This window comes from Cetorhinus maximus, chromosome 31 (assembly GCF_964194155.1).
Source record: "Cetorhinus maximus chromosome 31, sCetMax3.hap1.1, whole genome shotgun sequence".
Lineage (NCBI taxonomy): Eukaryota > Metazoa > Chordata > Chondrichthyes > Lamniformes > Cetorhinidae > Cetorhinus > Cetorhinus maximus.
Window position 1 is genome coordinate 20,021,258 of NC_135909.1, and position 19,297 is coordinate 20,040,554.

Below are 19,297 nucleotides of genomic sequence, written 5' to 3' on the forward strand. Positions count from 1 at the left end.
CAGTGTTTGGCACCGTGTGAAAGTCTGATTCATTCTCAACTTCTGCATGTCAAAAAGTCTCAGATGTATTCTGTATCTACTGGTCAGCTGTACAGTGTGAGATGTGGGATCCATTCTGCATTTGTCTGTCTCTGTTACTGTAGTGAGTGGGTGATTTATTTTGCACTGGTCAGTCGCTGGTGCTGTGAGTAATGGGCTTCATTCTGTATCTGTCAGACTCTGGTGCTGTGTGTGTGTATTGTGCAGTTTGTCAGTGCCTGGTAACATGTTGGGTTTGTTCAGTAGTTCACCCTGTCTGATTTTCTGTGTGAATGTGAGGTTTATTTTATCATTCTCAATCTTTGATGTGGGTTATGATTCTAGGGTTAACTCTGGATCTGTGCTCAATAGTTATTGGAGGGAACTGAAACGAGGTGCAGCCCTGTCGAAATTTGTTGTTGCCATTATTCTCTCAATATTGAAAATCTCCAGGTCAGAACTAGAATCCTACACACAGCGCAGCTCCCAGTAAATGTTGCAGTATCCTATCCAAGCTGCATTTCCCAGATTTTACCAGCTGTGAATCCTTTGATCAGTACTTGGGTATTTCAATGGAGGAACATCTGCCTGTTGACCCAATTCCATGGTGTTTTTGGGAGTAGTAGCCATAGGAGTGGAATTAAAATCCAGCTGTTTCCCTCTCTCTAATATTATTTCAATGAAATCGGTACTTAATACAGAAAGCATTAGTCCATCACACACTCTGATTAATTAAACCCTCTATCCATTATTACTAATGAATTGGTTGTGATTTTGAGTCCCACCTGAGTTGAGTTTTCAGTCAAATTTCATGTTTTATTTGTGCAAAACTTAAACTCATCCAGGGAAAAGGAACAGACATTTTCTGTCAGAAAGAGGCAGCTAATTTGCACATAGGAAACCTCCAAAAGTGCCAATGTGACCATGTTTTGGGCTGTTGATTGAGACGTAAATATCAGCGACTGTGTGGGTTGGTGGGGGAGGGGAATAATGCCACTGCTCGTGTCTTCGGCAGAGCACCATGGAATCACTTACAACAAAATGAGAGGCTGGAGGGAGCTTCGTTTTAATGCATCTTCTGAAGGATAGCACCTCGAATAGTGGAGCCCTCGCTCAGTGCTGTACTAGAGTATCAGTCTTCTTTGTTACACACAAATTCCGGTGTGGGATTTGAAAAAAAACACCTTTGTGTTCCAAAGGCGACTGCGACCAGGTCAGTCCCAGTGAAAGTGTTTAAGAAATCGACCAATCAACAGCTACATGACTGGGGCAATTATGATGTCATCCCCTGGCAGGTCACATGACAGCTGGAGCCACAAGGCATCACAACCAGATTTGTGACTGGATTCAAACCCAAAATCCTGTCAATGATTTTTCAAATTAACCTGTCAGCTGCTTGAAAATGCAGCAGTTAAACTTCCTGTCTGATCATGAGGAGAGCTAGGGAGCTAGAGCTAATTACAAAACTAAATCCTTTAATAAAACAGTTCAAAAACCATCAAGATTGAAATCCTGTGAGGAAAAATCAAATTATTATTGAGAACTCTGCTGGGAGAACTTCATTGGACAGCAGAGAAATCAGGTGAAGAATCCAAGTAAATCGACACCAGCGAACAAATTAAAATCAAAAGCGGAATAACTCCTGTCAAAAGCTGAGAGTTCTGTGCATCATCAGTTCATCAGGTCGAGATATTATCTGGATTAAGCTTTCTGTTTAGAACAGGTTTAATGAACTAAGTGGAATAGACACGTCATTGCAGAACAAGTAAGTCATCTCTAGATTTTCTTGAGTTCCAATTTATTGAAACATTGAATTCTGATGAACTAGAATTACAGTGCAAATGAATTGATAATTCAAAAACAAACTGTTTTCGAATAAAGTAGAACAATTATTTTACAAAAAGTCCCAGAGTGACCTGCAAGCTCAAACACAGAGAGAGTGAATTGCAGAGTGAAGAGTTTAAAATGTGGATTTTGTGGAGAGTGGGGATTAGGTGCAGACGGGGAAGGAGCTGATGTGTAATTGAAACCGAGACAACAGCAAACGTAGAAGAGAGAAAGAGAGGAACATTCGAAATAACAAGAACTTTAATTAAATGGCTCATTTCAGTGAAGTGTTGGGACAGCTGAGAGCTGTTGTCTACACATCCTGTGCTCTGTGGGAACTGCGAAGAAGCAGGATGATAATTGTCAGATTCATAATACATTAGAGAACCAAGCAGAATATAGAAAGCACAGAGGAGAGCTGAAAAAGGAAATTAGGTCAGCCAAGAGAGTGTATGAGAAAAGATTAGAAGGTAACCTAACCAAAAACAGAAGACTTTTACCAATGTATAGACAGTTACTGAAAAGGTCATCTGATTAGAAGATCCTGTGGCGGCAGAGGGCTGAGGTACTAAATGAGAACGGTTCATCTGTCATCACGAAACAAGCGGATGCTGCTAATCTCACAGTAAAGGAGGAGCTGGTGGAGAAATTGGATAGGATGAAAATAGATAAAGAGGAGACCATCACAAGATTGGCAGCGTTCACAGTAGAAACGTCACACAACCTGGATGGGATACATCCTGGATTCCTGAGGGAAGGAAGGGGGAAAATAGAGGAAGCTCGAGCCACAATCTTTCAAACCTCCTTGGATATGGGAGTGAAGCCGGAGAACTGCAGGTTGTTAATGTTACATCCATGTTTATAATGGAGAGGGATAAAGCTAGGAACAACAGACCAGTCAGTCTAATGCTGGTGGTGGGGAAACATTGAGACACAATAATCCAGGACAAAATTCATTGTCACTTGGTAGAACATGGGTTGATAAATGACAACCAGCACAGATTGGTTAACAGAAAACCATGGCAAATACTTAATGAAGTTCTTTGATGAAGTTTCAAAGAACATTGACCAGGCTAGTGAGGTTGACAGTGTTTGTCAGGATTTCCAAAGGGGTTTGAAAAAGACTTGTTAGTAAAATTCAAGCAGATGGGACTAAAGGGGCAGGTGCAACATGGATGCAAAATTGAATAAGGGACAGAAAGGAGAAAGTAGTGGTGAATGGCTGTTTTTCAGCGTGGAGAGATTTATACAGAAGTGATTCTTTGTCACGTCAGCTGGCTGTTGTGTTTGCATTCCCAGAGCTCTTACATTTCAAATACTTCCAGCCTATATCCACGTTTGCTGATGGCACCAGGTTGGGTGACATGGTTAGTAGTGTAGGTGGGATCAGCAAGTTTCAAAGGCTCATTGACAGATTCAGTGATTGACCAAAACTGTGGCCGATGGTGGTCAACATGGGGAAGTGTGAGGTCACCCATCTTGGAGCAAAGAAAGATCAGAGAATTTCCTAAACAGTCAGAAACTTGGGACTGTGGAGGAGCTGAGAGTGAGAGTGAGAGCTGAGTGAGGCTGGAGGGTGGATAAAGAGCAGCGGCAGAGCAGCCCGAGAGCAGCAGTGAGAGAGAGGAGAGAAGAGTGAGAGCGGTGGGGGGATAAAGAGCTGTGAGGGAGAGGTTGGAGCAAACCGGCCATGTTTATAATAAATAGTCAAAGCATGATATCAGGGGAAAGAAGGGAGCTGGTTGGTTTGTGCAGATTTCTCTAAATGAGGCATTGATTAAACGAGGAGCTGGAAAATTAAACATTTTGATCAGGGCAATTATAAGAGTATTAGTGCAGAACAGGTCTTGAGGTATTTAATATAAATAACAATTTAAATAAGGTGCAAACTGGATTCTAAAAGAGGGAATAGAGGTTTGTTTTCGATCATGAATGGGCAGCTGAGACCTGTTGTTGGCAGTTCCTGCCCCATGTGGGAACCTCAGGACACTTCATGTGTCTTGGGGGACACATGTGCAGGAAGTGTCTCCAGCTGCTTGAGCTCGAGCTCAGGATTTCCGAGCTTGAGGGGCAGCTGGAGTCACTGTGGAGCATCAGGGAGGATGAGAGATTCCTGGATCGTACGTTCCAGGAGGTGAACACCTCAAAGGGAGAGAGAGAGAGGTCAGGATAGTAGATGAGTGGCAATCCGGAAGAGTAGGAAAAGGCAGGAAATGCAGGAGTGTTTGGGTTGTGTGCCACTGTCAAACCGGTACTCGGCATTGGAGACTGCTGGGAATGGTGACACCCTGAAGGAGTGCAGTCCAGACCATGGCATCAATGGGCCAGAAACTGCACGGGAGGGAACAGCAAAGAGTAGAAATGCAGTCATTAGTGGAGATTTCATAGTCAGGGGGACAGACAGGCATTTCTGTCACCATCATTGAGAGTCCCACATGGTGTGATTTCCCTGCAGATGTGCTCCTCTATCTCCCTCTCTCTCAACTTTTTGGAGGCCAATTGAATATCCCCGTGAGTGTGATCATCCTCTTATTATTCCTCAGCTCCAAGAAATGAATTCTGCCCTTGTCCTTTTGAGGATATTGTCTCTTACCAAGATTACAGTGACTTCCTTAATTAGTACTGCCATCCCATCTCCCTTTTCCCTTCTCTATCTTTTCTGAACACTTTGCATCAGTGAAAATTAAGCACCCAGTCCTCACCATTTTTAAACCACGTTTTCGTCATTGCCACGACATCATATTCCCACACGGCTATTTGTGCTTCTAGCTCATCAACATTATTCACCACACTTTATGCCATAATACACATGTCCTTGTATCTCTCTTAGATTCCTTCTTCATCTACTCCTATCTTGTATGTTCCCACTTCTTCCACAGTTATTCCTCAGTTCTGCTTCTATACACTGATGTGCACCCCGTGCCTATTTAGTTCAAACCCTCCTGAATCACACAAGTGACCCTCCCCATGAGGAAATTGGTCCCAGTCCTATTAAGGTGCAACCTGTTCCTTTTGAATAGGTGTTTCCTGCCCCTGAACTGGTCCCAATGTCCCAAGAACCTGAATCCCTCACTCCTGCACCAGCCTCAAACCACATATCGATTCTCCCCATCTTCACATTTCTACTCTCACTAGCACGTGGCACTGGCAGTAATCCCGAGATTACTCCCTTTGAGGGCCCACTTTTTAACTACCTCCCTAGCTGCTGGAATTCTGATGGAGGGACCTCAATACCTGTCCTCCCTGTGTCATTGATACTGACGTGTACCACAACCTCTGGCTCACTCCCTTCCCCCTGCTGGGTTCTCAGCTACTTACAATTTATATTAATGACTCAGATGAAAGGACAGACTAGACAAAGTTGCTGACAGTACATGGATAGGTGGGAAAGGAAGTTGTGAGGAGGACACAGAATCTACAAAACAATATAGATATGTTAAGTCAGTGGGAAAAATGTGGCATGTGGACTATACTGTCAGAAAATGTGAGGATTTCCACTTTGGTGGGACAAATAGAAAAGCAGATCATTATATAAATGTGAAGAGATAGCAAAATACTGCGGTTCAGACAGATCCTGGACATGAATCACAAAAAGTTAACATGTAGCTCGAGCAAGTAATTAGGAATGCAAATGGAATGTTGGTCTTTATTGCAAAGACGATGGAGAATGAAAGCAGAGATGCCTTGCTGCAACTGTACAGGGCATTGGTGAGACTACAGCTCGAACACTGTGTACAGTTTTGGTCATCTTGTCGAAGGAGCGACATATGCCCAACGTCGCCATCATTCTGATGGCCACGTTTGTGTGTGGCTGCATCAAACTGTGCGTAGACCCCTGGTTCACAAACACCAAGTGTCACTATGTGCTGAGGTTCTACCTGTCCCCGGTGTTGCGAAGGATGGGTCTGGCCACGCTGCCGCGGAACGCTCCAAGTAGTTGGACCGTGCCGTACCACCTGCCCCTTGTGGAAGAATTTATGCAGAGAAATACTTTTGACCACAAGTCCTTCAGACAGTGGTCGGCACGTAATGTCTCAGAGGCCCTGCGGGAAAAGGAGATGGTGGATCCTGTCGGGTGGTTCCCCGAGCAGACTGTCAAATTCATTTGGCAGAATGCCTCATCACCCGAACTTTCCAACAAGCACCAAGATGTAGCTTGGCTGGTGGTGAGAAAGGCCCTCCCTATCAGATCCTTCCTGCACGCCAGGAGTCTCACCCCCTCCGCACGCTGCCCTTGAGGTGGCTGTAGTGGGGAAGAGACCATTGTTCACCTCCTTGTGAAATGTGCCTTTGTGGAAAGTCTGGGGAGAGATGCAGCGGTTTTTGTCGAGGTTCATCCCGAGCAGTTCTGTGACACAGGATGCTGTGCTCTATGGGCTGTTCCCAGGGACACACACACCGAGACAAACATCAACTGCAGCTGGAGGATCATCAACTTGGTAAAAGATGCCCTTTGGTCTGCCCGAAACTTGTTGATCTTCCAGTGCAAAGAGTTGCCCCCGACTGAATGTTGCAGACTGGCACATTCCAAGGTCCAGGACTATGTGCTGAGGGATGCACTAAAGCTTGGGGCAGCCGCCACAAAGGCGCAATGAGGAAAGGTCACTGTCTAAGACCTTTCTGCCATAGTGCACCGAGGGGCTGGGAATTGTATGGACCCCTCGACTGTATGACTCACAAGGAATGTATATAGTGAAAGCTACATGTGTCTCAATTATATTGAAGCACTTCAGAGTGCAACATGTTGTATATCGATAAATCCAATACCATTGCACTGTCTGACTGTCTGTGATGACCATATTGAAAAAACTGTAATGTTCATTGCTGGTATTAATTGCTCCTCGTGATCCATGTGGAAAAGTTGAATATGATTGCACTTTTTGTGATGGCCATTTGGAAATGTTTTGTAATGTTCTTTCAGATATTTTATGAATAAAGTACATTTTTCCAAAAAAAAAAGTAGCTCAGAGAAGGTTCACTCGGCTTATTCCTGGGATGAGGGGTTATCCCTTGAGGAAACATTAAGCAGTTTGGACCAATAGTCATTTAAGTTCAGAAGAATGAGAGGTAATCTTATTAGATCTTAAAATGTTCTGAGGGGGAAAGATGCTGAGAGGATGTTTCCCCTCGTGGGGGAATCTAGAATGACGGGGGGGGGGCACAGTTTCAAAATGATGGGTCTCCTTCTTAAGACAAAGATGAGGAGAAATTTCTTCTCTCAAAGGATCTTTAATCTTTGAAATTCTCTACCTCAGACAGCAGTGGATGCAGGGTCATTGAATATATTCAAAGCGGAATTAGACAGATTTTTGAATGACAAAAGCCTTGTTACTGTTAGTTAAACAGGTGGTGGGCATTGATTATCCCACCTAAACAGAATAAAAAGATACAGCTGAAACACTTTGTGGGGAAGCTACTTGGAAGTCTGTAGCACTGAGGAGCTGTCTTGAAAATAAACCAGCATGAACAAAAAGACCAGCCTGGATTAATTCTTCCACCACAACCTCTTGTTGTGAATAACAAAGGCCACAATCAGATCATCCATGATCTTATTGAATGGCATTGAAGGCTAGGGTGGACAAATGGCTAACTCTTGCTCCTATTTCTTATGTTCTTATGTAGTGTGATGGAGGCAGGTTCAAACAATGTCTTCAAAAGAGATTTGGATTAACTGAAAAGGAAAAACGTGCAGAGCTACAGGAAAAGGTGGTGAAGTGGCACAAGATGAATATAACCAGCACAGACATGACAGGCTGAATGGCCACCTCCTGGACTGTGACCGTTCTATGATTCTATGAATGAACTACCTGTCAATCTCTCTTACAGTATATGACTCTGGGTGGAATTAACTCAGTCTGTCACTCTCTGTCACCAAATCAGAGTATGGAATTTACTTTGTCAGTCTCTTACAGTACAGGAAACAGCTAATGATGTTTGCTCGTGTCCTTTTATCAGAAATAGATAGGCTCTACTGGTCTCAAAAGTACTCAAGGTGAAACACATCAACTACTCCTCCATCTACACTCCAGTTGAAAGTCAGCCAACAAGAACATACCTTCACAGAAAGCGAGAGACTGACTTCCATGCCCAACATCCACCCTGATGCAAAAGGACGCCTCATTTGTCACTTTGTGTTTCTGACCTTGGTTTTGTGAGCAACAACTGCAATAATTCACTGTCAAAATCATGTGGCTGCTGGGAGTCTTAAATAAAGACAGAAAATTCTGCAAATATGCAGCAGGTAGGCATCATCTGTGGAGAGAGAAACAGAGTTCACATTTCAGGACAATCAGCCTGTAATAAAACACTTACTGACATCTGCTCATGGTGGCTGCAACTCCCACAATTCTGTGCCCGAGAAACCGCTGTATCCAATACATTGACTTTCCCAGGCACAGAGTGTGCATATTCCCCAGGGTCGGCCCCAAGGCATTCTGATCCCAAACTTTTACCACTGCCACTTGTCTACCCATTCCACCAACCTGCCTATATCCTGTCTATGTCTTTAACTCTGAGGAAGGGTCATACAGAATTGAAAAGTTAACTCTGTTTCTCACTCCACAGATTATGATGTCAGAACTGAGTTTTTCCAGCATTTTCTGTTTTTACGCTTATATCCAGTTGAAGTTTAACACTATCTTCCTCACTGTTCACAATACCTCCAACTTTCATGAACTCTCCAAATTTTGAAATGATGCTCTGTACACCAAAGTCTCGGCCATTCATTTATATCAGGAAGAGCAGGGTCCTCACACCGACCCCTGCGGAACTCCGCTTTCAACCTTCCTCCAGCCTGAAAAACAACCATTCACCACTACAAAACAAAAACAGAATTACCTGGAAAAACTCAGCAAGTCTGGCAGCATCGGCGGAGAAGAACCGATGCTGCCAGACTTGCTGAGTTTTTCCAGGTAATTCTGTTTTTGTTTTGTTTTGGATTTCCAGCATCCGCAGTAGCTTTTAGCTTTTTGTAATCACCATTACCCTCTGTTTCCTGTCACTCAGCCAATCCCATATCCATGTTGCTCTGTCCCTTTTATTCCATGAGCTGTAACTTTGTTGACAAGTCTGTTGTGTGAGACTTTATCAAATGCCTTTTGGAAATCCATGTAAAGCACATGAACAGCATCACCCTCCCCAACCCTCTCTGTTACCGCATCAAAGACTCGGTGCAAACGGGAGAATCCGGGAAGCGGCGGTGAGGATGGGGGAGTCGCTGCACCATCGGCTTCACGGCGCCGACCCGCTCCCCGTCCCCGCGGCGGCGGCGCTGAGAGTCGGTGTTAATTCGGCGACGATAACGAATATTCAGCTTCCTGGTGCCGCACCGCGCATGCTCCGCGCAGCATGCGTTTCCGGTGGCTGGGCCTTCCCGCAGCTGCGCAGTGAGACCCTTCTGATGGAGATAGGGCGTATTCCCAGACGCGTGGAATTCTGGGTTATATCGTTCACCATTTCAAAAATAATATTAGCGAAGTCGGTGATATTTGGACTCATAGAATCTGTGCCACCTCTTTCGGACTGAATCAGTCCAACTCCTCTGCTTACACTGGAAATATCTTCATTTCTGTATTTGTCCAATTCCCTTTTAAAATTTACTTTTGAATCTGATTCAACCATTCTTTCAGGCAACACATTCCGGATCACAGCAATTTGCTGCTGAGAGAAAAAAAATACGTTCACACACAGCATCTTTACTTTTTTATATATCATGATTCTCACACTTTCCAGCACTTGGTCCATAGTCTTGTAGGTTATGGCACTTGAGGAGCATATGCAGGCATCTTTTCAATCAGTTGAGAGTTTCCGCCCCTGATACCAGTTCAGACAGTGAGTTCCAGACCCTGGTTAACCTCTGAGTGAAAATGACATCCACAGCTCCTTTCCAATCTTTCTACGAATCACTTGAAATCTGTACACCCTGGTCTCTGACCTCTTTGCGAAGGTAAATAGGCCCTGCCCATTTGCTCTACTCAGGCCCCTCACATTTATGTCCATCTCAATCAAATCTCCTTTCAGCCTCCTCTGTTCCAAGGAGAACTACTGCAGCCTACCTGACATATCCTCATTGCTGCATTTTTTCCAGGGCTGGCAACATCCCAATAAATCTCCTCTGTATTCTCTCCAGAGCAATTACATCCTTTTTGTAATAAGATGACCAGAAGGCACACGGTACTCAAGTTGTGGCCTAATGATTTATACAGTTCCAGCATTACCCGCCCTCCCCCCACTCTTTTATTCTATAGTCAGCGAAGAAGGGAAATGATTCCACATGCCCTCTGAACCACCTTATCGACCTCTGCTGGTATCTTCAAGGAGCTGTGGACATTCACTTTAACACCATCACTTCCTCTACAACTCTGAGCATTCTCCCATTAACAGTGTAGTTTATTTTTCTTTGCCTTGTTTGACTTCCCTAAGTGCATCACCTCACACTTCCCCAGGTAGAATTCCAGTTGCCACATTTTTGCGCACCTGACCAGTCCATTGTTATGGGAGACTGTGCAACACAGAATGATTCATACTTTCCACACAATCCCACTCACTGAAAAGGAATTAATTCCAAACTCCCAAAAAGTATGGGAAACTGAGTGCTGAATAATGCTGCCAAAGCTCGCATAGAATACCAGAGACATTCAGATATAGAATTAATCCCATTTTCCCTAACAGTGATGAGAATTTATAAATACAGAATGATTCCCACATTGACATTCTGTACCACTGACTGATACAGACTTAAGCCCACCCTCACATACAGTACCAAACATTGACCCATAAAGAAGGAATTCCACTCTCACAAACTGTCCAAACACAACAACAACAACAAAAATGGAATGACGCAGTAGGCTAGACATCATCTGTGGAGAGAAAGACAGTTAACATCATGAGTCAGTCTGACTCTTCTTCAGCTCTGAAGAACAGTCATACGGACCCAAAACATTAACCCTGTCTTTCTCTCCGCAAATGCTGTCAGGCCAGCATTTTTTGTTTTTGTTTCAGATTTTTAGCATCCGCAATATTTTGCCTTTATCTCACAAACTGTTGCACCGACTGAGATACAGAATGAATCCTAAACTCAGAGGCACTACCTGTGACTGACAGATACAGGACAAATCTCGCTCACATACAGTAACAGAGTTTGATGGATATGATATGTATCCCACAATCACAATCACGACCAGAGGCTAATTGATGCAATTTAGATTTGACAATTGTCCAGTTGTGGCATATCACGATTTTCACATAGGAAATGGGAAATTCTAAACATAACACGAGGCATCTTAACACGACTGGGGGGCATTATGAGACCAGGAAGAAAATATTTACCCACAGAAAATGTCTTCAAAGATCAACAGGTAATATCTTCGGACAACAGGGAACACCTGATCAGGTCACATTTTACAGAATGGAGAAGAAAAAAAGTACAAGTGGCATCGTATTTATACAGCCTGGAACAGATTTGCACTGCAGGAAAGTATTTTACACAACAGAGAATATGTCTCAACAGTTCCACAGCAGAGAGCACAGTTCCACATCAGACAGGACAGAACTGCAGCAGAGAGCACAGTTCTATAGCAGAGAGCAGAGTTCTTTTCTTCTATTTGTCCATGGGACGTGGACATCGCTGGCTCGGCCAGCATTTATTGCCCATCCTTAATTTTCTTGTTCCAAAAGCATTTAAGAGTCAAACACATTGCTGTGGGTCTGGAGTCAAATGTAGGCCAGATAAGTTAAGGGCGGCAGATTTCCTTCCCTACAGGACATTAATGAACCAGATGGATACTTACGACAATCGACAATGGTTTCATGGTCATCATTAGAATTTTAATTCCAGATGTTTTATTGAATTCAAGTTCCACCATCTGCCGTGGTGGGATTCGAACTCAGCAGTGAACACAGTTCCAAGCAGACAGCAAAGTTGCACAGCAGGGAAGATATTTAAAAAAAAACGGGAAAGCACTTTAAACAGCGCAACACCTTTCGACAAGAGTACACATGCACAGGGAGCTAATTTAGGCAACAGCAAATTCGTTACGAATGTGGGACATATTTATGCAAGAGAGAATGCGTTTACATAAATGGTGATTCACTCCATGCTCCTTTGCCTTCCTATCGTCGTGTGTGCGGACGGTCTCTTACTGCTCTTCTGTGTCGTCTTCTGTCTGTCTGTTACATTTTTGGGGGTGTTGCAAAGTGGAATTGTGTCGCCAGGGGGAGCCGCCGAATTCGTGCGCTCTTGTTGAACAACAAAACAGGAATGAATGTTGCGCAAACGCAACAACACGTAGCAGGAAATCACCAGCAAGTAGCAGAGTGGTGCAGCGGAAGCGTGCTGGGCCCATAACCCAGAGGTCGATGGATCGAAACCATTCTCTGCTATTTACGTTTTCATTAAAAGCAGAAAAAACATTTGGCCTCTCCCCACAAATATATTTGATATTTCTTTACCATGCACAGGAATTTTAATCGACTTCTCGCTTCCAGTAACCACTTCAGTCTGCAACAAACCTCTGTCATGTTTTTTATTCACAAAAGAACACAAGCTGTAAATGCGGCAAACACACACAAGCCTAGATTTTCTCTCATCCCATTTCTCCCAAAAAGCTGACACAGGCATGATGGTCCGAGTGGCATTCTCTTGTTCTCTAACACGCTATGGTTGCCTGAAGAGCAAAAGCTATTCCCTGAAATGGAAAAAATGTATATAATGAAGTTTATACGTATAAGCTGCAGTATGTCCGATCTACCGGACAGCCTGCAGTAATTCACCATGCTAAGTTGGATAACAGTGTCTTCCCTTTGACATGTCCCATCGAGAGTATCAGCATAGCAGAGACAGCATCACGTCAAAGACACAGTTAATCAATATTTGGACAGGTTCCTTCTTAATCGCTGACTCAAAACATGGAATTCTGACCCCCAAATCATCATGAACAAAGAACGTGAAGTTTCATTCCCTCGGGCTTGCATTCTACATATTGTACTAAATAATTATTTGAGTGTCTGATTGTTTCCAGTCTTGTTTTATCTGTTAATCACCGATCGAATTTTAACGAGTTCAGTTTATTGCTCATTCCCTCCTTATCGGACTTGCTTAAGGTGAAAACTGTAGCATGTGTGTGACCATTCTCCTCGAACTGAATGCCTGCCTCTAACATATTGTGAGGTTTTTAGATGCACATTTACTGTCCAAATATTAATTAATTCTCCTTCGCTACTCGTTAGTGAATTTAATAAAAACCTTTTGTCTTGTGGTTCAGTCTGCAGGGTAGAGGGCAGGAGAGATTCAATGGCAAAAGAATTGTTGCTGCAAGGCTACAGGGAATGGTAAAGGAACAAGTAACAAAAACCAGAGATGAGTCTAAAGGAGTGTGAATGGAGGAATGATGAACAGCTGCCATCTGAAAGCAAAAACAAGAGAAAAATTAGATTAAAACCAAACGCGCAAAGAAAAAGGAACCAGAATGGGGAAGAGCTTACAGGCATAAGAACATTAGAGATAGGAGCAAGAGGAGGCCTTTCAGCCCCTCGAGTGTACTCTGCCATAAATAAGACCATGGCTGATCTGATTATGGCCTCAACTCCACTTTCCTGCCTGTCTCCCTCATTCCTTGATTTCCTTGTAAAATCTGTCTATTTCAGTCTGGAATATATTCAATGATCCAGCCTCCGCTGCTCTCTGGGAAAGGGAATTCCAAAGACTAACAATCATCTGAGTGAAGAAATTCCTCCTCATCTCCATCTTGAATGGGAGATCCCTTATTTTTAAAACTCTGCCCTTCTAGTTCACACTGCAAGTGTAATTCTCAGCTCAATCAGGATTGCTTAGTAAGGATCATTCTCTGTCATTTCTGCTGACTCCAGCATGATGCCACAACCAAACACATCTTCCCCTCACCCCACTGTCAGGATTCTGTGGGGACCTTTCCCTCGGGGACAACCTGGTCCATTCCTCCTTCACCCCCAAAACCTCAGCCTCCTCCCATGGAACCTTCCCATGCAAGCGCAGAAGGTGCAACACCTGCCCCTTTACCTCTGCCCTCCTCACCATCCAAGGGCCCAAACACTCCTTTCAGATGAAGGAGCGCTTCACTTGCACTTCCTTCAATTTGGGCTAATGCGTTCACTGCTCCCAATACAGTCTCCTCTACATTGCAGAGATCAAACGTAGGCTGGGTGACTGCTTCGTGGAGCACCTTCAGTCTGTCCACTAGCATGACCCAGACCTTCCTGTCGCTAGCCATTTTACATCCCATCCTGCTCTCATGCCCACATGTCCATCCATGGCCTGCTGCAATATTCCAGTGAAACCCAACACAAACTGGAGGAACAGCACCTCATCTTCCAAGTAGGCATTTTACAGCCTTCCAGACTTAACATTGAGTTCAGCAACTTCAGACCATGAACTCTCTCCTGCAAGGGATTTGTTCTATCAGTCACTTTCTGGGATTGTAAGTGAATTTGCGACTCGTTCTGAATCTCTTAAAGGTGATGTGTGTGAACATACGAATTGGGAGCATGAAGAGACCACTCAGTCCCTCAAACCTGCTCGATATTCATGAAGATAATGCCTTATCTGGTTTTAGCCTCAACTCCAAATTCCATTCTACCCCCGATAACCTTTCACCCTTTTGCTTATCAAGCATCTATCTACCTTTGCCTTAAAACTATTTAACTACTGCATGTTACTTTGAGTGTGTGTTTGACTCTTTATCAGACAGTGCTATTGCATGTGAATGTGGAAATCATTCTGAATCTGAAATCTCTGGTATTGCACGGGAATGCAGCAATCAGTCTACATCTGTTATTCTCTGGAGCTGTGTATGAGTTTGGCAGGCATTCGGATCTATCACTAGGATATATATATATAAAGCTCTCGTACTGTGAGTGAATTGATATTCACTCTAGTTCAGTCAATTGCATTCTATGTCTGTGATGCTATGTCAGTGTGGGAATCATATGTGTCTTTCAGTTCCTCGTGCTTTTTGTGAGTATGGGATTAATTCTCTATCTGTCAGTGGGATTACTTCTGTATCTATAATTACCTGGTACTGTATGGAATTGTGGGATTCATTTATTGCTTTTCAGTCACGTGTGTGTGTGTCTGTGTGTGTGGTCTTCCATTTGTATCAGTCAGCACCAGTTAGCATATGTGAGTCTTGGACTCTCTCTAAATCTATCAGTGGTACAATTGGCATGTCATCAGCAGTGGTGGCTTGGTATTGCTGCTGATCCAGAGTAATATTCCGGGGTTTTGAATCTCACCACAATAAATGGAGAAACCTGCTCTGGTACCTAAACTTCATTGTGTTGTATGGCACTTACACTGTGCTAAATGGGATATATTTCAAACAGGCCAATAACAATGTGCACGATTTTAAAATGGCAGCATGCCACTCAGTTCTATGAAACGAATAAAACCGAATGGACCACTTAGCATCAACTGGAATCCCTGTCAATCCTTACTAACGTTTTGGCACTAGTCAAGCAACAGCCTCACATAGTCATACTCATGGGAACATTACTGATAATCTCCCAGATACCACCACCACTGAAAGGACAGATCACCAGCAGATATAACAGTTGCCCTGGGAGTCCTCAAAATCGATTCCAGTCTCACCGCATCTGGTCAACCATGGTCAAGGAAACCCCCTGCAGATTAAACATAGTGACGCCCACTATCCACTCTTCAGCTCATGAAGCAATACTCGTCCACGTTGAACACCACTTGGAGGACGCACTGAGGATGGCAAGGGCACAGAACGCAAGCTGGGTGGGTCCATCACCAAAAATATCCTTGTAGCATCACCGCAGACCGTGTCTGCAGCAGATGGTGAGGAGAAAAACATTGTTGAACTCATCCTCAACGACCTGCCTGCGGCAGGTGTATCTGTCCATGGCAGGAGCGGTAGGAGTAAACACCGCACAGTCCCTATGGAGATGAAGACACATCTTTACATCGATGATACACTCCATTGTGTTGTGTGGCACTACCACCGTGCTAAATGGAATATATTTCAAACAGATCTATCACCTCTAGTCTTGGCATCCATGAGGTGCTGTGGGTCATCAGCTGCAGAATTGTACTTAGCCACAATCTGTAACCTCATGGCCCGGCATATTCTCCACTCTACCCTTACCATCAAGTCAGGGGATCAACCCTGGTTTAATGAAGAGGGCAGGAGGGCATTCCAGGAACAGCACCAGGCATAACTACAATGGAGGTGTCAACCTGCTGAAGCCACAAAACAAGACTAATTTCGTGCCAAACAACATAAGCAGCAAGTGATAGTCCGAGTTGAGCAATTCCACAACCAACGGGTCAGATCTAACTGTGCAGTCCTGCCACTTTCAATCAAGAATGGAGGCTTCACAAATAGCCCCATTGTCAAAGTTTGAGGAGCCCGGCACATCAGTGCAAAAGATAAGGCTGAAGCATTCGCAACAACCTTCATGCAGATGTGCTGAGTGGCTGATCCATGTCGGCCTCGTTCGGAGGTCCCCAGCATCACAGATGCCAATCTTCAGTTCATTTGATTCACTTCACATGATACGAAGAAACGTCTGAAGGCACTGGGCACTGCAAAGGCTATGAGCCCTGACAATACTCCAGCAATAGCACTGTAGGCATGTGATCCAGAACTTGCTGTGCCCCTGGCCAAGCTGTTCCAATATGGCTACTACACTAGTATCTATCCAGCGATGTTGATATTCAGGCCTGTCCTCTATAAAAAAAGTAAGACAGATCCAACCTGGCCAATTACTGCCCCATCAGTCTACTCTCGATCATTAGTAAGGTGATAGAATGGGTCATCAACAGTGCTAACAAGTGGCAATAACCTACTCACTGGCGCTCAATTTGGATTCCACCGGGGCCACTCAACTCCTGACCTCATTGCAACCTTGGTTCAAACATGAACTGAAGAACTGAACTCCAAAGGGGAGGCGAGATGGATTGCCCTTGACATCAAGGCAGCATTTGAAAGAGTGTGGCATCAAGGAGCCTTAGCAACACTGGAGCGAATGGGAATCAGGGGGAAAGCTCTCCGCTGGCTGGAGTCATTTCTAGCACAAAGGAAGGTGGTTGTGATCGTTGGAGATCAATCATCTGAGTCCCAGGATGTCAGTTATCCAGGGGAATATCCAAGGCCCAATCAACTTCATCTGCTTTAGCAATGACTTTTGTCCATCAACTGTGGGAAATGGGCATGTTTGCTGATGATTGCACAATGGTCAGAACCATTCGCAACTCCTCAGGTACTGAAGCAGTCCATGTCCAAATACAGCAAGACCTGGACATTAACCAAATTTGGCCTGACAAGTGGAAATTATCATTCGCACCACAGAAGAGCCAGGCAACGACCATCTCCAACAAGAAGGAAACTAATCATCGCTCTTTGACATTCAATGGCATTGCCATTGCTGAATTCCCAACTGTCAACATCCTGGTGGTTACCATTGACCCGAAACTGAACTGGACTAGGCATATAGATACAGTGGCTACAAGCACAGGTCAGAGGCTAGGAATCCTGCGGCAAGTAACAAACCTCCTGGCTCTCCAAAGCCTACCCACCATCTGTAAGGCACATGTCAAGAGTGTGATGGAATTCTCTCCACTTGCCTGGATGAGTGCAGCTCCAATCACACTCAAGCAGCGAGACACCACCCAAAACAAAGCAGCCCACTTAATTGGCAACCCATTCAAAAACATTCGCTCCATCCACCACCGATGCACAGTCGCAGCAGTGTGTACTATCTGCAAGATGCACTTCAGAAACTCACCATTCCTCCTGAAACAGCACCATCCAAACCCAAGACAACCAGTTTTTAGAAGGACAAAGGCAGCAGGCATATAGGAACCTGGAAGTTTCCCTCGAAGCTACTCACCACCCTGACTTGGAAATATACCGCAATTCCTTCACAGTTGCTGGGTCAAAATCCTGACATTCCTTCCCTTAACAGCACTGTGGGTGTACCTACACCACATGGACTGCAGCGGTTCAAGAAAGCAGCTCACCACCACCTACTCAAGGGAAACTAGAAATGACCAATAAATGCTGGCCTAGCCAGCGATGCCCACATCCCATGAATGAATATAGGGAGAAAAAAAAACAGCTGCATCTTTCAGGATCTGGCACAGAATGTGTGTTGAGAATTCTTGTCTATCTGTCAGTCTCTGTCACTCAGTGTATGTGACTGAGTATGGGATTCATTGTATAACATTCAGTCTCTGGGATTGTTTACGTTTTGATTCATTCGATGCAAATTTTCAGCTCAGTTACAGACCACTGATGTGGTAGCTATTAAGCAAACAATATTTGTAAGTTATGGTCCAGTGTTAAATGGCTGTCACTGTGAACACATTTGTGAAAGATAATGTATCTTTCAACCTGCTACTCACTTGGGATGCGGGTGTAACTCAGGTGATACTGATCGATTTGATCTGTGACACTCAGTCTGATTCTGAGTGAGAATTTTGACATGGATGTAAAATGGAGATCAGTCTGGAACTGGCAGCAGTATTCTCAGTCTGACATTGAAAATTTAGGATTAGTATGAAAGTTACAGCTCAGTTCATACTCATCGAACTGATATTGTATCTTTTAGTTTCATAAAACTGGAATCAACGTTACAATAACTCCATCTCCTGACAGTGAGCAGCCCTTTCAGTGATCCTGTGAGTGGCTCTGAAAAGAGCCTTTGGGTTATTAGATTAAAGAATGGTCGCTTCATTTGGTCTTCGAGGCCGCAGCGGCGCTGGTTTTCTTGGGCAGCAGCACGGCCTGGATATTAGGCAGCACCCCGCCCTGAGCGATGGTCACCCCACCAAGCAGCTTGTTGAGCTCCTCGTCGTTGCGGACGGCCAGCTGCAGGTGTCTGGGGATGATGCGGGTCTTCTTGTTGTCCCGGGCCGCGTTACCGGCCAGCTCGAGGATTTCAGCCGTCAGATACTCGAGCACAGCAGCCAGATAGACCGGGGCTCCGGCACCCACACGCTCAGCATAGTTGCCCTTTCTCAGGTGCCTGTGAACACGGCCCACCGGGAACTGCAGTCCAGCCCGGGAGGAACGAGACTTGGGCTTGGAGCGAGCTTTACCGCTGGTCTTTCCTCTTCCAGACATTTCCACAACCTCACAAACTCTTCCACAGAGAATGAGGAAATCCTCTCACATTCGCTTTTCTTATAGCTTCGGGAGGAATGGTGCTGCGGGCATTGCTGATTGGTCACTTTGTGCTGCGTCTCATAATGTTGTTCATATCACCAATCAGATATCTACTGAACTCACCAATCCGGAGACTCCACGGAGTGAGGGCGGAAAATAACGGCGCTAAATTTTGATATTTCAACTGTTCTTTTTTCAAATTTTAAAAGCCCGCCAAATTTTTAAAAAGAAATGAAAAAGAACGGACTTCTTAGAACATAGTACGAATTGGAAGTTTTAAAAATACG

The 19,297-nt window shown here is 44.4% G+C and overlaps 1 protein-coding gene across 1 annotated transcript in view; it reads right to left on the minus strand.

The window, feature by feature from the left end:
* The window catches only part of LOC144670314 (histone H2B-like), a 1,149,071-nt gene that overhangs the window by 335,078 nt on the left and 794,696 nt on the right, over nucleotides 1-19,297 (minus strand). The window lies entirely within an intron of this gene.